General features: G+C 50.0%; 1 protein-coding gene and 1 pseudogene across 1 annotated transcript in view; both read left to right on the top strand.

The window, feature by feature from the left end:
- LOC141270494 (uncharacterized) overlaps window positions 1-19002 on the top strand; it is a 342259-nt gene that overhangs the window by 96094 nt on the left and 227163 nt on the right. The gene's annotated exons all lie outside the window — the stretch shown is intronic.
- LOC141270588 (uncharacterized) overlaps window positions 1-19002 on the top strand; it is a 176161-nt pseudogene that overhangs the window by 96136 nt on the left and 61023 nt on the right.

Below are 19002 nucleotides of genomic sequence, written 5' to 3'. Positions count from 1 at the left end.
TAAAAGTGGTGGAGCATCTCCTGTTTTTCGGGGTTGCTTGGAACCTCTTTATATTTTGTTGCCGATGCCTTGGACCATTTATAGTATGGAGGCAGGTTGAGGAGGCCACTCAGCTGGGGCTTTTATGTTGATGAGTTTTTTGAAGATTTCATGTATAGAAGAAGTTGGCTGTGATCTGTCAGGTGCAATTGTGGGGTGACAATAAAGGCGCTGATATTTGCTGGGTCCATGTCTGTAATGGCATAGTCAACAACACTCCTTCCTACATGTGAGTTTAATGTAAATCTTCCTACAGAGTCTCCTTTAGTACGGCCATTAAGTATATGAAGTCCTAAACTTCTGCATAGGTTCAGGAGCTTTTTGCCACTTTTGTTGACTGTACTGTCATAGCTGTTTCTCTCTGTGTGTACTGAGCCGTGGACGTTAGATTCTGCTCCATGTATGTAGATGTTTCCGTCCGTGGTCAGAAAGTCTTTTTCTCTCCCTGTTCTGGCATTGAGGTCTCCAAAGATGAGAACTTTGCCCAGGGCCTGATAATGGGCAGCTTCTCTTTGTAAGGTCTCAAAGCTGTCTGGATTGAAGTAGGGTGACTCTGGCGAGGGTATGTAGGTAGCGCAGAGGTAGACATCAGACTGAGAGGTAATGATGGAGCTGCTGATTTTGATCCATATGTGGCTGTCTCCTCTCTAAATCGGTTTGATGTACGGTTGGAGCTCCTCTTTATACCAGACCGATATTGCTCCTGAGCAGCGACCTTGTTTGATGTTTTTATTTTTCAGGGCAGGGACGGAGATTTCCCTGAATCCAGTGGGCACCAGGGATTCTTTTTCAGCTCCGGTCCATGTTTCCAGGAGGATCTGGATGTCTATATATTCAGTCTTTGTGTAAAGTCGTGGTCATTTGTTTTACGTCCAAAGGCCGAGGTTTTCAGGCCTTGGATGTTCCAACTGCTAATAGTAAGTGAGGTCATTTTTTCTATATAACTTGTGTGCATATACCTTGTAATGAGTGTGGTTGTGTAGGACACACCTGATATCTGACTGGTTTATTAATGACGTTCGTTTCATCCAGTCACATTAATTTTTTGCCCAATGTGCTGAGCATTTGTCTTCTCTGGATGTCTCTGTTTTGTATATCTCTTTGTAAGGCTGGTGGTCTCCTTCGTGGTGGTATTCTCTGATGGTCCAGTTTTGAGTGCAGGTGTTTGTTTCCATTTTTTTGTGAGATAATTGTGAGACTACCTCTTGAAGCTCATCAAGAGAATGCCAAGAGTGTGCAAAGCAGTCATCAAAGCAAAAGGTGGCTACTTTGAAGAACCTAGAATATAAGACATATTTTCAGTTGTTTCACACTTTTTTGTTAAGTATATAATTCCACATGTGTTAATTCATAGTTTTGATGCCTTCAGTGTGAATGTACAATTTTCATAGTCATGAAAATACAGAAAAATCTTTAAATGAGAAGGTGTGTCCAAACTTTTAGTCTGTACTGTATATATGTGTGTGTGTGTATATGTGTGTGTCTATAGGAAAAATAGAGGCAGCACTCCATGGAATCTAATATATCGTACATTTATTTGACCCATCATGTCAAAGGTGGTAACTTTTCATCCATAGTGAGGGACTTTTTCAAGCAATATGATATAGTGGTATATAGTCTCTAGTAATAGAGACTCTGAGACAGTGTGCAGGAAGTAGAGAGTGGAGGGGGTCTCTCATTAACTGAAATGAGATTGATTGTTCCCAGTGGGAAAAATAAAATAATATACCTGTAGAAATGAGACCTTTTAATGGCTACCAACAATAAAATAAGTGATTACACACAGGGGTGGATTAAAAGTAGCAAGGGCCCCGGGCAGTTTAGAAGGCGCGGCCCCCCCATTCCCCCACACACCTGATGTATCACGTGACATGTCACATGATCCCCTTTGATAGATCATGTGATAGTTCACGTGAAATTAATTTGGCACAATATTAATATATTAATTATAATTTTTTTTTATATTAATTGTATGACTTAATATTGAGCACAATTAAGTATGCTGACATCCCCTATATACAGTATGAGACCCTACACACAATATGAGCTGCCACAAACCTCCTATATGCAGCAGGGAGGCCGCGCGTAGCCATCTATGCGCAGCGGGGGGCCGCGCGGCGCCATCTATGCGCAGCGGGGGGCCGCGCGGCGCCATCTATGCGCAGCGGGAGGCCGCGCGGCGCCCCCCCAACAGACAGCGGGAGGCCGCAAGCAGTCGCGCACACACACATACATATACAGACATATACTACACTCATAAACACATTTGAAACACAAAAATACATATAAACAGACATCACACAATGATATCTGCCTGCACGCACACACACACTCACTCACCATCCCCCGGCTCGGTTCTAGTCGTCCAGATCCTCTCCGGTGGTAAGTAGCAGTGCAGGGCGCGCACTGCGTGACGTCATGCTAGCAGACACTGCCGTGCACAGGGCCGTGTCTCCTAGCTGTGACGCGGCCGGGCCAGCACACAGGGAAGTTAACAGGTCCAGTGCTGGCCCGGCCGAAGAAGAAGCAGCGGCTGTGCGCTGCTGCTGGGTGAACGGTCCGGGGGCCACCCGCCTCTGCCTGCCGGTATGTGCCGCATTGGCACCACACATATTATAATGAGGGCAATCTGGCCATGGGAGCCCCGGGCCCCAGGCGGTAGCCCAGATTGCCCTCATTATAATCCGCCTATGGTTACACAGAAGCTTTTGAAACTGTGTGGGTCTCATCATCCGGCATGTATAATAAAGTATCTGAAGAAACACATATACAGTGATAGCCAAAAATGTTGGCACCCTTGAAATTGTTACAGAAAGTTATTGCAATTACACATGTTTTGTTATACACGTTTATTTTTTTTGCGTGTATTGGAACAACACAAAAAAAAAGGCAAATTGGACATAATTTCACAAAAAAACAAACAAAATTGTTTTAGTTGCCTTTTAATGACAACTTTCATATTGTTGATGTTGTTCCCTGGAGCACAGAGATGTTTGGCCACAGGTAGATGGTTTTTGTCCGTAATCGTGTGGTGATGAGTAGTGATGAGCGAATATGTTCGAAATCTGATCTCAAAAGTTAAATTCGACACAAATATGGCATATTCGGATTCGTGATTGGAAAAGCTACCATTTTTACTTAAGTTTGGGAAAATTGGTAACATTCGGCAATCAGGGGCGGGAAAATGATTGCGGCGCAACTACAGTGTTTTTAACAGTTTGGCTAGCATACTGCTCTTGTATGATGAGTGGGGGGACGTGTTAGATGAGTGGAGGGGTTGGAGAGAGCTCAGAAGAGCGGCGCACTTGTAATCTTTTTTTTTCCTGTAACTTTAAGTGTGCAAATCGCGGCTAGCCAATCAGAGCGCAGGAAGCATCCACACTGTCCAGACACAAGGGCTTAGGCCATTGGTTGCTGAAATCACATGTCCTCTCTATATAAAGAGCGGCCATGTTCCCTCAGCGCCATTTTATGCATCTCACTGCTCACAGACGCTGCTGCTGAGTGTGCTCCTGTTTAATGAGAGATATTAGCTAGATAAATAGGCGGTTGTTTGGAAGACAGATAGTTTTGATAAGTAGTCTGCTGTGTGCCCGTGAAATCGACCTTGCAGCACCTTTTTTTTTTCTTGTGTAATTACTGAGATTCACACAAAAACAGCAGGGCCCATGGCATAGAACTGTGCTGTGCACTGCTTGTATTGTGCTCTATGCACCAGTATCGTTTCAATTTATTTTTTCACTTGCTAATGTGATATAGCAAGCAAGCCCTAGTAGCCCACCTTTTCATTTTGTGGGATTGAAATTCAGCTGTATGCAGACTCTGCAGAGCTCGTGAGTGCAGAGCATAAAACTCTTTTTTTCATTTGCTAATGTGATAGCACAAGCTATAGTAGCCCACTTTGTCATTTTTTGTGGGTGAAATTCAGCTGTATGCACAGTAAAAAATAAAAAAAAATTCTGTTGCTAGCCAGACTACAAAAAATATTTTTTTCTGTCGCAAATGTGATACACTCTGCTATAAGCCACCTACTACTTTAGTGGCGATGAACTTCAGCAGTTTTCAGAGTAAAAGAATATATTTATCTGTTGCTAGCCAGACTACAAAAAACTATTTTTTTCTATGACAAACGTGATAGTCTGCCATAAGCCACCTAGTCCTTTTGTGGCGGTGAAATTCAGCTGTATGGAGAGCTTATGCAGAGTAAAAAGATCTTTCGGTTTATGAAAGCTGATGGCCATCGCAGTCCCCCAGTAGCAGTTGCCATTACTTCTCTAAGAAAGCAGTGCCTGCGCTACACTACCATGTCACAGACAACATCACCTGTTCCTTGACTAAATCTAATATTTCACCACAGACACCAGGACGAGTAAGCATTGCCAAGAGCGTTACATCTCACTGACTTTGCACTGAGTGACTGTGGGGGCAGGCGGGGAAGGGGCAGCTCCACAAATCTTGGAATCCCAAAGGCTTGCAGAACAAACATCTGTATTTCACACTTCCTCCACTGCTTCTACCTCCTCTAGGGCTTCCACCTGCGCACTCGACCTCTGCCTTAACGAGACACGTGTTCCAACAGTGCAGAGCGAATCCACACCACCTCCGTGCTGCGCAATCAGGGCTCATCGCGATCAGGCAGTGATAGAATTAATATGCCTTGGAGATCGCAGTCATACAGCTCAAGAGTTGTGGACAGCTCTCCAGGTTGAGTTTGAGAAATGGCTGTCTCCGTTGAATCTAGAGCCAAAGAAGGCAGTGTGTGATAAAGGTGCGAACCTTGTGGTGTCCCTAGGCTGAGGCAAGCTCACACACGAACCTTGCAAGGTCACGTCCTCATCCCGATGATACAGCGATTTCACCGTCGCTATCCAGCTTGGATGAGCTGCTTCCGCCGTTCGCAGCCCTCAGGTCATCAACTTGCATTGATACAGAGGTCTTTGTCCATGCCAGTTAACAGGTTGATATGCGATGTGCCGACACGGTGGAATTCCACTCTGCACATGTTGCAGCGACTGTGGCAGCAGCAACCAGTCCTGACGCAGTATATCATGTCGTATAGCCTGGGCCAATGCAGTACAGACGTGGGGCATATCACGTTTACGGAGTGGGAACAGATTAAGGACCTCTGCACCCTTCTGCACAGTTTTAAAATGGCTACTAAAATGGTTAGCGTTGTTGATGCCATCATCAGCATCACTATTCCGGTCATCTACATTCTGGAGCAGACTTTGAATAGCTTGCGGCAGGAGGTGGTGGTCCCAGAAGAAGAAAAGGATGCGAAGGGATAAGAATGTCTCAAAGTTCCAGACTGTCGCTAACACAGGCGGATACCAAGTGACAGTGGATTCCTGCGATTGAGGGGGGTTGGTGATACCAGACAAACTGTTAGTGAAGGTGCCAGAGCCGAGTAACAAATGGAGGAGGAAGAGGTGATGGACGAGCACAGTCAGAGGATGAAGAGGATAATCATCCCCTCTCTGTTAATCATGGTTGGCAGGAGGGGACGGAGGAAACAAGCATCAATGTTACATTGCCATCAAGACAACCTGTCTTTGGACCTCCTGGAAGAGCCCGACATATGAGTGCCGCCTTCTCTTATAGTTAGGATTCGAAATAATGATGACTACTGGGTTGCCACTCTGTTAGAGCCACGTTATAAGAGTAAATTTTGACAGATTCCTGCCCTGGAAAGGGACCCGCTAATGCTGGAGTATCGAAACAAGCTTTTAAGCAACCTTAAGAGAGGTTTCCCCCAAGATAGCAGTGAGGCACACAATCACAGCTGTAGTCTTTCAACCTCCGGCACGTCAATTCATCAACGCCAAAAAATTAGCAACAACAGAGTAAGTGGCAGAAGCAATTTCTGTGAGTCCTTTCACACATTTTTTACAACAGCTTGTGCACCAGCTCAACAGAGTACAAGTCTGACACGTGGTCAACGACTGGAGAGGATGGTGCAGGATTATCTAGAGCTGAATATGAATACCATTAGGGAGGATTTGGACCCTTTTACATTTTGGTCTTAAAAATTGGATGAATGGCCTGAGCTCGCCTGTCACGCCTTGGAGGTTTTGTCATGCCCGGCAGTCAGCGTTCACTCAGAACGTGTCTTCAGCACTGCTGCTGGTGTCCTGTTGGATAAGCGCAGCCTGCTGTCCCCTGAAAGTGGAGACCGCCTAACTTTCATCAAGATGAACAAGTCATGGATCTCCAACGACTTTTGCACCCCAATCGCAGACTGTACAGACTAGGCGATGTTGTAGTTTTTAGTGTGCTGCATTGATCTTGCGGAATTGCAGTCTGTGATATGGCTTCTGTGCCTGCTCTTGCTGCTGCAGGTTTTAGGCCCTAATGTTTTTAAATGTGAACACTCCTGATTGGGTCTCCATCTACTGGGTTGGCTGTAGTGGAAGAGCTTTTGGTCTCTTTTAAACTACTTCTACTCTGGTGAAATTGATGCCACTTTGCTTGCTTTAGGCCATAATTTAGGGAAATATGAACACTCCTGGTTAGGTCTCCATCTCCTGAGTTGGCTGTACTGGAAGAGGTGTCAGTCCTAATTATACTATTTCTACTGTAGTGAAATTGATGCCACTTCGGTGGTGTCTGGCACTAATTTTTGTAAATGTGGAGAATCCTGATTGGGTCTCCATCTACTGGGTTGGCTGTAGTGGAAAAGGTTTTGGTATCCAATATACTACTTCTACTCTAGTGAAATTGATGCCACTTCGGTGTTTTAGGCCCTGATTTACGGAAATGTGAACACTCCTGATTGGGTCTCCATCTGCTGAGTTGCCTTTAGTGGAAGAGGTTTTGGTCTCCATTAAACTACTTCTACTCTGGTGAAATTGATGCCACTTTGGTGGTGTTAGGCCCTAATTTAGAGAAATGTGAACACTCCTGGTTAGGTCTCCATTTCCTGGGTTGGTTGTAGTGGAAGAGGTGTCGGTCCTAATTATACTATTTCGACTGTAGTGAAATTGATGCCACTTCGGTGGTGTCTGCCACTAATTTTTGTAAATGTGTTGAATCCTGATTGGGTCTCCATCTACTGAGTTGGCTGTAGTAGAAGAGGTTTTGGTCTCCTGGTCTCCATTAAACTACTTCTACTCTTGTGAAATTCATGCCTCTTTGGTGGTTTTAGGCCCTAATTTTTTAAAATGTGAACACTGCTGATTGGGTCTCTATTATAATATTTATACTCTAGTGAAATTAATTTTTTGGTGCAGATATTGTTCTCCACACAGGGGTACACAGACATGATAAACTCAAAATTGGTTTTCTTACTACCGTGGTATATAAAGCAGGCTACATCTCAGCTTAAAATTTTTTGGTGCAAATATTGTTCTCCATACAGGGGGGAAAAAATTAGGGTCCGAGCAGCTTCCTGACCCTCGTCACCAGACGTTAACCACTGAGGGAGAGGTGATCCTAATGAGACTCAGATACCTGAGGGTCACGCGGACTGTACTGTGCTGTCAGGGCAAGAAGAGGAGGAGGGTGATTGTCCGGGCGAGAAATGGGATAACACATTTCATGATGGTGAGGTTGTAGATATTGTTGATTTTCAATAAACAACCATCATCTGCCCCATCAACCACATCTGCTGCTTCTTCCTCCTCCTCTGTTACTGTACCAAGTATTGTCACTCAGGTCTCCAACCATAGAACCTACAGTTGTATACCTGCTCCAGTCACCCTGAGTGCGAGCTGTAATGGAAGTGGACATACCCGCTGTGTTTGTTTCACCGAGTACATCACATCTTTCTCAATCCACCATAACATCTCCGCCTGCACCTCACTCACGGTCCAGCAGTTTGTCCGGGTCACCGTTCTCCGCCCTCTCTCAGCACTGCAGCCAGCCCTCGCTCTCGCAGTTATGGTCACGTAAAAGATTGTTTCCTCTACACATGACAAAGCTAAGAGGTTGAACTCCACCATCTCCAATCTGTTGTCCACGGAACTAGTGGTGTTAGGCCCTAATTTTTTTTAAATGTGAACACTCCTGATTGTGTTTCCATCTGCTGGGTTGGCTGTAGTGGAAGAGGTGTCAGTCTCCATTATAATACTTATACTCAATTTAAATTAATTGTTTGGTGTAGATATTGTTCTCACAGGAGAACAAATGATAAAATAGAAATTGGTTTTCTTTCTACCCTGGTATATAAAGCAGGCTACATCGCTGCTTAAAATTCTTTGGGGCAGATATTCTCCACAGAGGGGTACACAGACATAATAAACTCAAAATTGGTATATAAAGCAGGCTACATCTCCGCTAAAAAATCTTTGGGGCAGATATTGTTCTCCATGTAGAGGAAAAAAAATGTTGGGTCCGAGCAGCTTCCTGACCCACAACTGTACTGTGTTGTCAGGGGAAGAAGAGGAGGGGTGAGACTCTCGGGGAGGAATGGGATAACACATTGAATGATGATGAGGTTGTAGATCCCACTTGGTGTGAACCCAGAGGCACACAGCCGAGTAGCTAATCTGAGGAGGACGAAGATGAGGAGGTTTTGTTGCACCCTATGGCGCAGACACGGAGTGATGCAAGCACGAGGAGCACTGCATCCTTAGCCACAACTGTGGCTGTTGCCAGCAGCGGTTGCGGGTCTGCAGCTCACAGGGGCTGCAAGGGTTGCCTTGCCTGGGCCTTTTTTGAGACTGCATAGGATGAGCCAGCACACGTTATCTGCAAACTTTGCAAGAAAAAACTCAGTAGAGGGAAAAAGTGCAATAATTTGACTACTACATGCATGAACCTTCACATCCGCATTCAACATGCTTTACACTGGCAATCTCACTGCGATAAAATGCGGACCTTAACAACCATCAGCCGCCCCATCAACCAAATCTGCTGCTTCTTCCTCCTTGTCTGTTACCGTGCCAAGTATTGTCACGCAGGTCTCCAACCGTAGAACCTACGGTTGTATACCCGCTCCAGTCACCCTGAGTTCGAGCCCGTTAGCTGCAACGGAAGCGGACATACCTGCTATGTTTGTTTCACCGAACACATCATGTTTCTCAATCCACCGTAACATCTCCGCTTGTACCTCACTCACGGTTCAGCAGTTTGTCCGGTTCACCGTACTCCACCCTTTCTCAGCACTGCAGCCAGCCCTCGATTCCGCATTTGTGGTCACGTAAAAGAGTGCTTCCTCCACACATGACAAACCTAAGAGGTTGAACTCCACCATCTTCAATCTCTTGGCTATGGATATGATAGTGTTAGGCCCTAAATTTTTAAAATTTGAACACTCCTGATTGTGTCACCATCTGCTGGATTAGCTGTAGTGGAAGACGTGTCATCCCCATTATAATACGTATACTCTATTTAAATTAATTGTTTGGTGCAGATATTGTTCTCACAGGGGAACACATGATAAAATAGAAATTGGTTTTCTTTGTACGGTGGTATATAAAGCAGGCTACATCTCTGCTTAAAATTCTTTGGGGTAGATATTGTTCTCCACACAGGGGTACACATTAGTGATAAGAGAACACTAAATGTGATCAAATTAGTGGTTCAGTGGTTTCACAAAATCTACCCAGAGCTGCTTGTGAAAGTATGCCGCATGTGTGCCCATTTCAGGAAGTCAGCTACAGCTTCCGCCACCCTGGCAATGCTTCAGCATCGTTTGCAGCTTCCAGCTCACCGACTGGTGTGCGATGTGACCACACGTTGGAAATGAATGTTGCAGATGTTGGGAAGAATTTGTGAGCAGCAGAGGGCAGTTGTTGAGTCCCAACTTCAATATGCCCGTTGGAATTCAGGTCAGCCTCCGCACATAACAGCTGATGAGTGGGCAAGGATGTCTGACATCTGTGCCGTCCTCCAAAACTTTGAGGACTCTACCAAGATGGTGAGCGGCGATGACACCATAATTAGCATCACCATCCCGCTTCTAAGTCTACTGAAACTCTCTGTGCTCACAGTTAAAGAGGAGGCATTGCAGGCGGAGCAAGAAACTATACAGCCCAGCCTTATCTCATCTCAACGCGGATTGGGTGATAATGAGAAGGATGAGGAGAACATGGACAGTTGTCCTCTTGGTGAGTACAGGGAAGTCTTGCCTGTTTTGGAAGTCTTGATACCCCACTTTCAATCTGTAAGAAAGCTGTATGAGCTTTGCTTAATGGTGACATTCAGTAGCCTAAACCGTGGCTTTGCTTATGCACGTTATTTCTCAAAATGCACTGTGGATCAAGCTATTTCCCAACTCTGTAGTCAAGAAATTCAAGGCATAAAGAAATATCTTTGTGTGTGACTAAGCACCGCCGAGAAGTGTGAGATGATGTTGGTCGTGCTGCCATTGTCTATGGAACAAGCTGCATTAGAGGACATCCTGGGAGAAACGACAGCTGTAAAAAGATACGGTTTCCATCTATGCCTGTCCTTTCACCGACTTAAAAATTATGGCTGAGGTGAAATACAACTGTCACCGAGAAGTAGTGTCAGACTGAAGAACATTGGACCCACCAGAGGATTTGATTCTGATGCCCCACCTTTGTCCCCCGCTCAAGAGCCCCCATAGCAGCTGCAAAGTTTGCGCTATGAACTTAGGGCCCACCGGATGATTCTCCGGTTCTCTGGTGGGCCCGTCCAACCCTGCCGAGAAGCAGCCCTGCCTAAGAAAAGTCTGTGTGAAGGTTCCCGGACACTGTATGGCTGCTTTTTTACATACATTATCACCACTGTCCCCATTAGGGCTCACAATCTACATTCCCTATCAGTATGTCGTTGAAGTGTGGGAGGAAACCGGAGAACACGGGGCGAACATACAAACTACTTGCAGATGTTGTTCTTGGTGGGATTTGAACCCAGGCCAAGACCCCAGCGCTGCATGGCTGCAATGCCACCACTGAGCCAATGTGCTGCTCTCTCTGTTCTCCCGGCTCTGATATCTAATATGCTGGAGAAACTTGCACCTAAAGCCACTCAGTGTCTTCTTTGTGAGAAACTAATGTTTGGGCAGCCACTCAGTTTACCAAATAAAATTCCTGAGAAGGGAATTGTGGATGGCTTTGCTTCTGGTACTGGGTGCACTGCTAATACCATGGCATTGTGCCATAATTCACTGGAAATATTCCAGGCTGGTTGAAGACAAGCTCAGTCCCACAGAAAAGTACCAGAAGCTAAGGAGATGGTGATCTCTATAATCCTAAAGGAGTTAGCGTGACACAGAGTAGCCAGAAGACCGCAGCGTCTGATTCCTCCCACTCCTGCAGTCATGAGAAGCCTTTCGCGTTCATATTAATTGGTGCAGGGGTTAATCTGCTCAGTTGTGAGCTCATGGAAGTTTACCTTTATTTAGGCTCTCAGCAGATTTGTCCCGTACATCTCCCCTACTGTGTAACTCTGTACCCCAACACATCAGACTCTCACTTACCATGGTAACCTTGAAAAGGAAGCTGAAGACCCACGTCTTCTGAGAAACGTACAACCTGCGGTAACCCTCGCCCCAGCATACCGCTGCACGACTAGCTGTACCCTAACCTACTGTATCCTCACCCATCCCTTGTAGATTGTTTGTGCTCCCTCGCGGGCAGGGTCCTGTCTCCTCGGGTACCAGTCGGTGAGCCACCGATAGTGACCCCTTTTCACATGTAAAGCGCCACAGAATAAATGTTGCTATAATAATAATTATAGTACTTGTACTCTGGGTCAATTGATGGATCTTTCCTGGTGTCTACCTCTAATTGGATTGTTTTGGCAGCTTTTGGGCCCTTATGAAGGTGTTGTGTATGTGTTTCTTTTTGCCCCCCATTGAATCCTATGGCATTTTGGTATTGTTTAACGAATATTTGACGAATAAATCGGCGAATATTGCAGATTCGACGATCGTAATCCGAACCGAATATTGAAACATTCGCTCATCTCTAGTGATGAGACCTCATCCTTGCTCTCAGTTTCTGTCCTGTTTCTCCAACAGAGAGACCCCCAGTAGGACAAATAGTGCACAGAATTAAGTACACCCCTTTAGAAGAAGAACATGTGAATGTTTCAGGAATCTTATATACCTGCTGTGTGGTGTGATCTGTATCCTGTCTGTGGTCATTATATGAGTGCAGGTTCTGCAGCTCTTCCCATTGCAAGGATAAGTTCCTAATGGGGTATCAGAGGGCACTGAGCTCCTGATCATGATATTCCTTATATTTGGAGGCCATCTGTAGTAAGGGAGGGTCTTTGCATAATATTTTTAGCCTGTTATCTTTGTGTAGGATATGTTAAAGGTTTTAGCAGTTTTTCTGAACACTTCAAGTACACGACATACACACAGGTCTGCTACATATGCTCCGTACACCTCATAAACACAGGAATCCGCTCCGTACACCTCGTGCGCGCGGCTCCGCTCTGTACGCCTTGTGCGCGTGTGGCTCCACTCCATACGCCTTGTACAAGCGCGGTTCTGCCCCGTACGCCTCGTACACGTGCGGTTCAGCCCCGCACATGTGGGGCTCCGCACGCCTTCTACACGTCCGGCTCCGCTCTGTACGCCTCGTACACGCGCGGCTCCGCTCCGTACGCCTCGCACACGCGCGGCTCCGCTCTGTACGCCTCGCACACGCGCGGCTCCGCTCAGTACGCCTCGCACACGCGCGGCTCCGCTCAGTACGCCTCGCACACGCGCGGCTCCGCTCCGTACGCCACGCACACGCGCGGCTCCGCTCCGTACGCCTCGCACACGCGCGGCTCCGCTCCGTACGCCTCGTACATGTGGGGCTCCGCCCTGTACGAGCGCGGCTCCGCTCCGTACGTCTTGTATATGCTCGACTCCGCACGCCTCCGCTCCGTACGCCTTCTACACGTCTGGCTCCGCTCCGTACGCCTTCTACACGTCTGGCTCCGCTCCGTACGCCTTCTACACGTCTGGCTCCGCTCCGTACGCCTTGTACACGCGCGGCTCCGCTCCGTACGCCTCGTACACGCGCGGCTCCGCTCAGTACGCCTCGTACACGCGCGGCTCCGCTCAGTACGCCTCGTACACGCGCGGCTCCGCTCAGTACGCCTCGTACACGCGCGGCTCCGCTCAGTACGCCTCGTACACGCGCGGCTCCGCTCAGTACGCCTCGTACACGCGCGGCTCCGCTCAGTACGCCTCGTACACGCGCGGCTCCGCTCAGTACGCCTCGTACACGCGCGGCTCCGCTCAGTACGCCTCGTACACGTGCGGCTCCGCTCAGTACGCCTCATACACGCGCGGCTCCGCTCCGTACACCTCGTACACGCGCGGCTCCGCTCCGTACACCTCGTACACGCGCGGCTCCGCTCCGTACACCTCGTACACGCGCGGCTCCGCTCCGTACACCTCGTACACGCGCGGCTCTGCTCCGTACACCTCGTACACACGCGGCTCTGCTCCGTACACACGCGGCTCCGCTCCGTACACCTCGTACACACGCGGCTCTGCTCCGTACACCTCGTACACGCGCGGCTCCGCTCCGTACGCCTCGTACACGCGCGGCTCCGCTCCGTACGCCTCGTACACGCGCGGCTCCGCTCCGTACGCCTCGTACACGCGCGGCTCCGCTCCGTACGCCTCGTACACGCGCGGCTCCGCTCCGTACGCCTCGTACACACGCGGCTCTGCTCCGTACGCGTCGTACACACGCGGCTCCATACGCCTCGTACACACGCGGCTCCGCTCCGTACACCTCGTACACACGCGGCTCTGCTCTGTACACGCGCGGCTCTGCTCCGTACACCTCGTACACACGCGGCTCCGCTCCGTACACCTCGTACACGCGCGGCTCCCCTCCGTACACCTCGTACACGCGCGGCTCCGCTCCGTACACCTCGTACACATGCGGCTCTGCTCCGTACACCTCGTACACACACGGCTCTGCTCCGTACACACGCGGCTCCGCTCCGTACACCTCGTACACACGCGGCTCTGCTCCGTACACCTCGTACACACGCGGCTCTGCTCCGTACACACGCGGCTCTGCTCCGTACACCTCGTACACACGCGGCTCCGCTCCGTACGCCTCGTACACGCGCGGCGCGGCTCCGCACGCCTCGTACACGCGCGGCTCCGCTCCGTACGCCTCGTACACACGCGCGGTTCCGCTCCGTACGCCTCGTACACACGCGCGGTTCCACTCCGTACACCTCGTACACACGCGCGGCTCCGCTCCGTACACACGCGGGGCTCCGCTCCGTACACCTCGTACACACGCGGCTCCGCTCCGTACACCTCGTACACGCGCGGCTCCGCTCCGTACACCTCGTACACGCGCGGCTCCGCTCCGTACACCTCGTACACGCGCGGCTCCGCTCCGTACACCTCGTACACGCGCGGCTCCGCTCCGTACACCTCGTACACGCGCGGCTCCGCTCCGTACACCTCGTACACGCGCGGCTCCCCTCCGTACACCTCGTACACGCGCGGCTCCGCTCCGTACACCTCGTACACGCGCGGCTCCGCTCCGTACACCTCGTACACGCGCGGCTCCGCTCCGTACACCTCGTACACGCGCGGCTCCGCTCCGTACACCTCGTACACGCGCGGCTCCGCTCCGTACACCTCGTACACGCGCGGCTCCGCTCCGTACACCTCGTACACGCGCGGCTCCGCTCCGTACACCTCGTACACGCGCGGCTCCGCTCCGTACACCTCGTACACGCGCGGCTCCGCTCCGTACACCTCGTACACGCGCGGCTCCGCTCCGTACACCTCGTACACGCGCGGCTCCGCTCCGTACACCTCGTACACGCGCGGCTCTTCTCCGTACACGCGCGGCTCTGCTCCGTACACCTCGTACACACGCGGCTCCGCTCCGTACACCTCGTACACACGCGGCTCCGCTCCGTACACCTCGTACACACGCGGCTCCGCTCCGTACACCTCGTACACACGCGGCTCTTCTCCGTACACGCGCGGCTCTGCTCTGTACACCTCGTACACGCGCGGCTCCGCTCCGTACACCTCGTACACACGCGGCTCCGCTCCGTACACCTCGTACACACGCGGCTCTGCTCCGTACACGCGCGGCTCTGCTCCGTACACCTCGTACACACACGGCTCTGCTCCGTACACCTCGTACACACGCGGCTCCGCTCCGTACACCTCGTACACACGCGGCTCCGCTCCGTACACCTCGTACACGCGCGGCTCTGCTCCGTACACCTCGTACACACGCGGCTCCGCTCCGTACACCTCGTACACACGCGGCTCCGCTCCGTACACCTCGTACACACGCGGCTCCGCTCCGTACACCTCGTACACGCGCGGCTCCGCTCCGTACACGCGCGGCTCCGCTCCGTACACCTCGTACACGCGCAGCTCTGCTCCGTACATCTCGTACACACGCGGCTCCGCTCCGTACACCTCGTACACGCGCGGCTCTTCTCCGTACACGCGCGGCTCTGCTCCGTACACCTCGTACACGCGCAGCTCTGCTCCGTACATCTCGTACACACGCGGCTCCGCTCCGTACGCCTCGTACACGCGCGGCTCCGCTCCGTACACCTCGTACACGCGCGGCTCCGCTCCGTACACCTCGTACACGCGCAGCTCCGCTCCGTACATCTCGTACACACGCGGCTCCGCTCCGTACGCCTCGTACACACGCGGCTCCGCTCCGTACACCTCGTACACGCGCGGCTCTGCTCTGTACACGCGCGGCTCTGCTCCGTACACCTCGTACACACACGGCTCTGCTCCGTACACCTCGTACACACGCGGCTCCGCTCCGTACACCTCGTACACACACGGCTCTGCTCCGTACGCCTCGTACACGCGCGGCTCTGCTCCGTACACCTCGTACACACACGGCTCTGCTCCGTACACCTCGTACACACGCGGCTCCGCTCCGTACACCTTGTACACGCGCGGCTCCGCTCCGTACACCTCGTACACGCGCGGCTCCGCTCCGTACACCTCGTACACGCGCGGCTCTGCTCCGTACTCCTCGTACACACTCGGCTCTGCTCCGTACACCTCGTACACACGCGGCTCTGCTACATCCACACTGTAAACCCCTCCTGACCCCACACATAACCTTCCCCTCATCCAGCACCATGACAACCAGCACAGCAGAGTCCTGCATCCACTGAGGCCCCTGATCATGTGACCCCTGACTCCTCCCCTCCTGTGACCTCATCACAGGTCCTGTGCGCACAGAACAGCCATATATGTGGTGGCGGCTCTGCAGGTAGAGGTATGTGGAGACCCCGTTATTCTCTATCAGGATTAGCCGTTATTCACACTCGGCCATTTTCCTCAGTATATAATAAATGTCCTTTATCGTCTTTGTGATGTTTAGTTTTCCATCATTTTCCCTGTTTCCTCCCTGAATAAACCCGTCCTCCCCTCCCCCAGGTGCTGGTCGCTGGGGTCTGACCTGTGGAATCCCAGAGATCCTGAGATCGGGCTCTGCAGTACTGGATGGATGGGAGGTTTGTGCTCGGCCTCCCCTCCCCCAGGTGCTGATCGCTGGGGTCTGACCTGTGGACCCCCAGAGATCCAGAGATCGGGCTCTGCAGTCCTGGATGGATGGGAGGTTTGTGCTCGGCCTCCCCTCCCCCAGGTGCTGGTCGCTGGGGTCTGACCTGTGGACCCCCAGAGATCCTGAGATCGGGCTCTGCAGTCCTGGATGGATGGGAGGTTTGTGCTCGGCCTCCCCTCCCCCAGGTGCTGGTGGCTGGGGTCTGACCTGTGGACCCCCAGAGATCCTGAGATCGGGCTCTGCAGTACTGGATGGATGGGAGGTTTGTGCTCGGCCTCCCCTCCCCCAGGTGCTGATTGCTGGGGTCTGACCTGTGGACCCCCAGAGATCCTGAGATCGGGCTCTGCAGTCCTGGATGGATGGGAGGTTTGTGCGCGGCCTCCGCTCCATTCATTATGGGACTGCAGGGAACGGCCGAGTGCTGCAGGATTCTCCGGGGCCGCACAATTAGAGGGAATCTGTCACACTTGTGACCTATCTAAGCTATTAATATGGGCAGACAGGTTATAGACGGCTAAGGAGAGTGATACCTGTATGTCTCATACAGTCATGGCTGAAAGTGTTGGCTCCCTTGAATGTCTCCCAGAAAATGATTGCAATTACACACGATTAGGCCACGACCGCACTATCAGTATTTGGTCAGTCTTTTTTCTCAGGAGTTGGAGCCAAAACCAGGTGAGGAACAATCAGAGAAAAGGTGTAATAGAAACAAGTCACCAATTCTACACTTATAACCCACTCATGGTTTTGGCTCCCACTTCTGAGAAAAAATACTGACCGAATACTGACCAAATACTGATAGTGGGGCCATGGCCTTAGTGTTGTGATATTCGCTCCCCTTGTGGGGTTGTGAAACGCACAACTATTAAAGAGGCTGATGAGAATGTCCAGCTGCTGCTGCTGCTCCGAGAGAAGACTCCCAGTGGAATATACCAAAAGGAAGAATGAAAAGCGGATTTAAATAAATATACCAAGAGCGTGATATGGTAAAGTCATACAAAACTATAACGACTACATGCGGAAGGATACGAAGATTTTATCTAACATCAACTACTAATCTGCTATAAGCACCAATCCATTCCCATCAGTAGGACGAGAATATTTACAGCTCATCACTAGAGCCCAATGTCTGGCATCTTATACAAGAATGAAAGGCAATCTCTTATCATTTCGGACTCTAATATACCCTTTTTTTTACCACCTCCCAAAAATACATAAGTGTCTTGATAAGCCGCCTTAGAGACTCTACACAACGAATTGAACTTCTTCAATATATCACATGAAGGAATCCTTTCATCATCTATCACCAAAATGAGAGATACAGCCATGGGAACATGTGGCACTGATTGGTGAACATTAAAAAATCCCAGATAAACTCTTATAAAATAGTCAAGTGCCATACATGTCAGCATCATTTCTGCAGTTGGTGATTGGATATAAAGTCTTCAGTAATTGTATTATTACACAGGATTCTTTATGATGTTACACTGTCTCATCTTCTTCTCATTCAGGTCTCTACAATATCAGTTCCTGTCAGTGGAGATCTTTTATAGGAGAATTCCTGATGTACCTATAAAGGATGGATAGGGAGAAGATGGCAGAGAGGATATTACACCTCACCCTAGAGATCCTCTTCCGGCTTACTGGAGAGGTGAGAGATTCTGATGACGTCACATTACATCACTCTTATCTATGGGAATAACAGATGAACAGAACTGGAGAGGTGAGGACTCTGGAAATGTCTGTAGTGAGATTTATTAATGTGTCTCTCCATAACCAGGATTACACAGTAGTGAAGAAGACCTCTAATGAGTGCTGTCAGGACCCTGTGTCTGAGGGATGGGGAAGACCCCTGAGCCCAATCACGGGGCCTTCACCTCATCCCATGATACATGAGGACATCAATGACCAGAAGATCCTAGAACTCACCTACAAGATGATTGAGCTGCTGACTGGAGAGGTGACACTGCTGGGAATGCTGGGACATTATACAGTAACGCTATGAAGGGATTGGGGGAATGATTGTGTCATTGTATGTGTCAGGTTCCTATAAGGTGTCAGGATGTCACTGTCTATTTCTCCATGGAGGAGTGGGAATTTTTAGAAGGACACAAAGATCTGTACAAGGACGTCATGATGGAGGTTCCCCAGCCCCTCACATCACCAGGTAATAGACAGGACTGAATACACACGGCCTATAATTATCTTTATGTAAAGAATGAATTCAGTCCCTGTGTTTCCTCCAGATCTATCCAGTAAGAGGACAACACCAGAGAGATGTCCCCGTCCTCTTCTTCCACAGGACTGTAAACAAGAAGATCCCAATGTTCCTCAGGATCATCAGGTAGATGGAGAGAAGGTGTCATGAGATCTCCCCTATGATGTGTAGATGGCTGTGAAGATCTTGTGCTCAGTCTTGTTTTATCCACCAGGATTATTTGTTTTACACTTGTTTAAGGTTTCATTTGGCCGAGTGTGCTTTGGAATCCCTGAACACCAGTGAAACACGGATGTA

Source organism: Phyllobates terribilis, unplaced genomic scaffold (genome assembly GCF_046119375.1).
Source record: "Phyllobates terribilis strain yellow unplaced genomic scaffold, ASM4611937v1 Scaffold_5__5_contigs__length_657084704, whole genome shotgun sequence".
Lineage (NCBI taxonomy): Eukaryota > Metazoa > Chordata > Amphibia > Anura > Dendrobatidae > Phyllobates > Phyllobates terribilis.
This window is presented reverse-complemented; position numbering and strand designations above follow the sequence as displayed.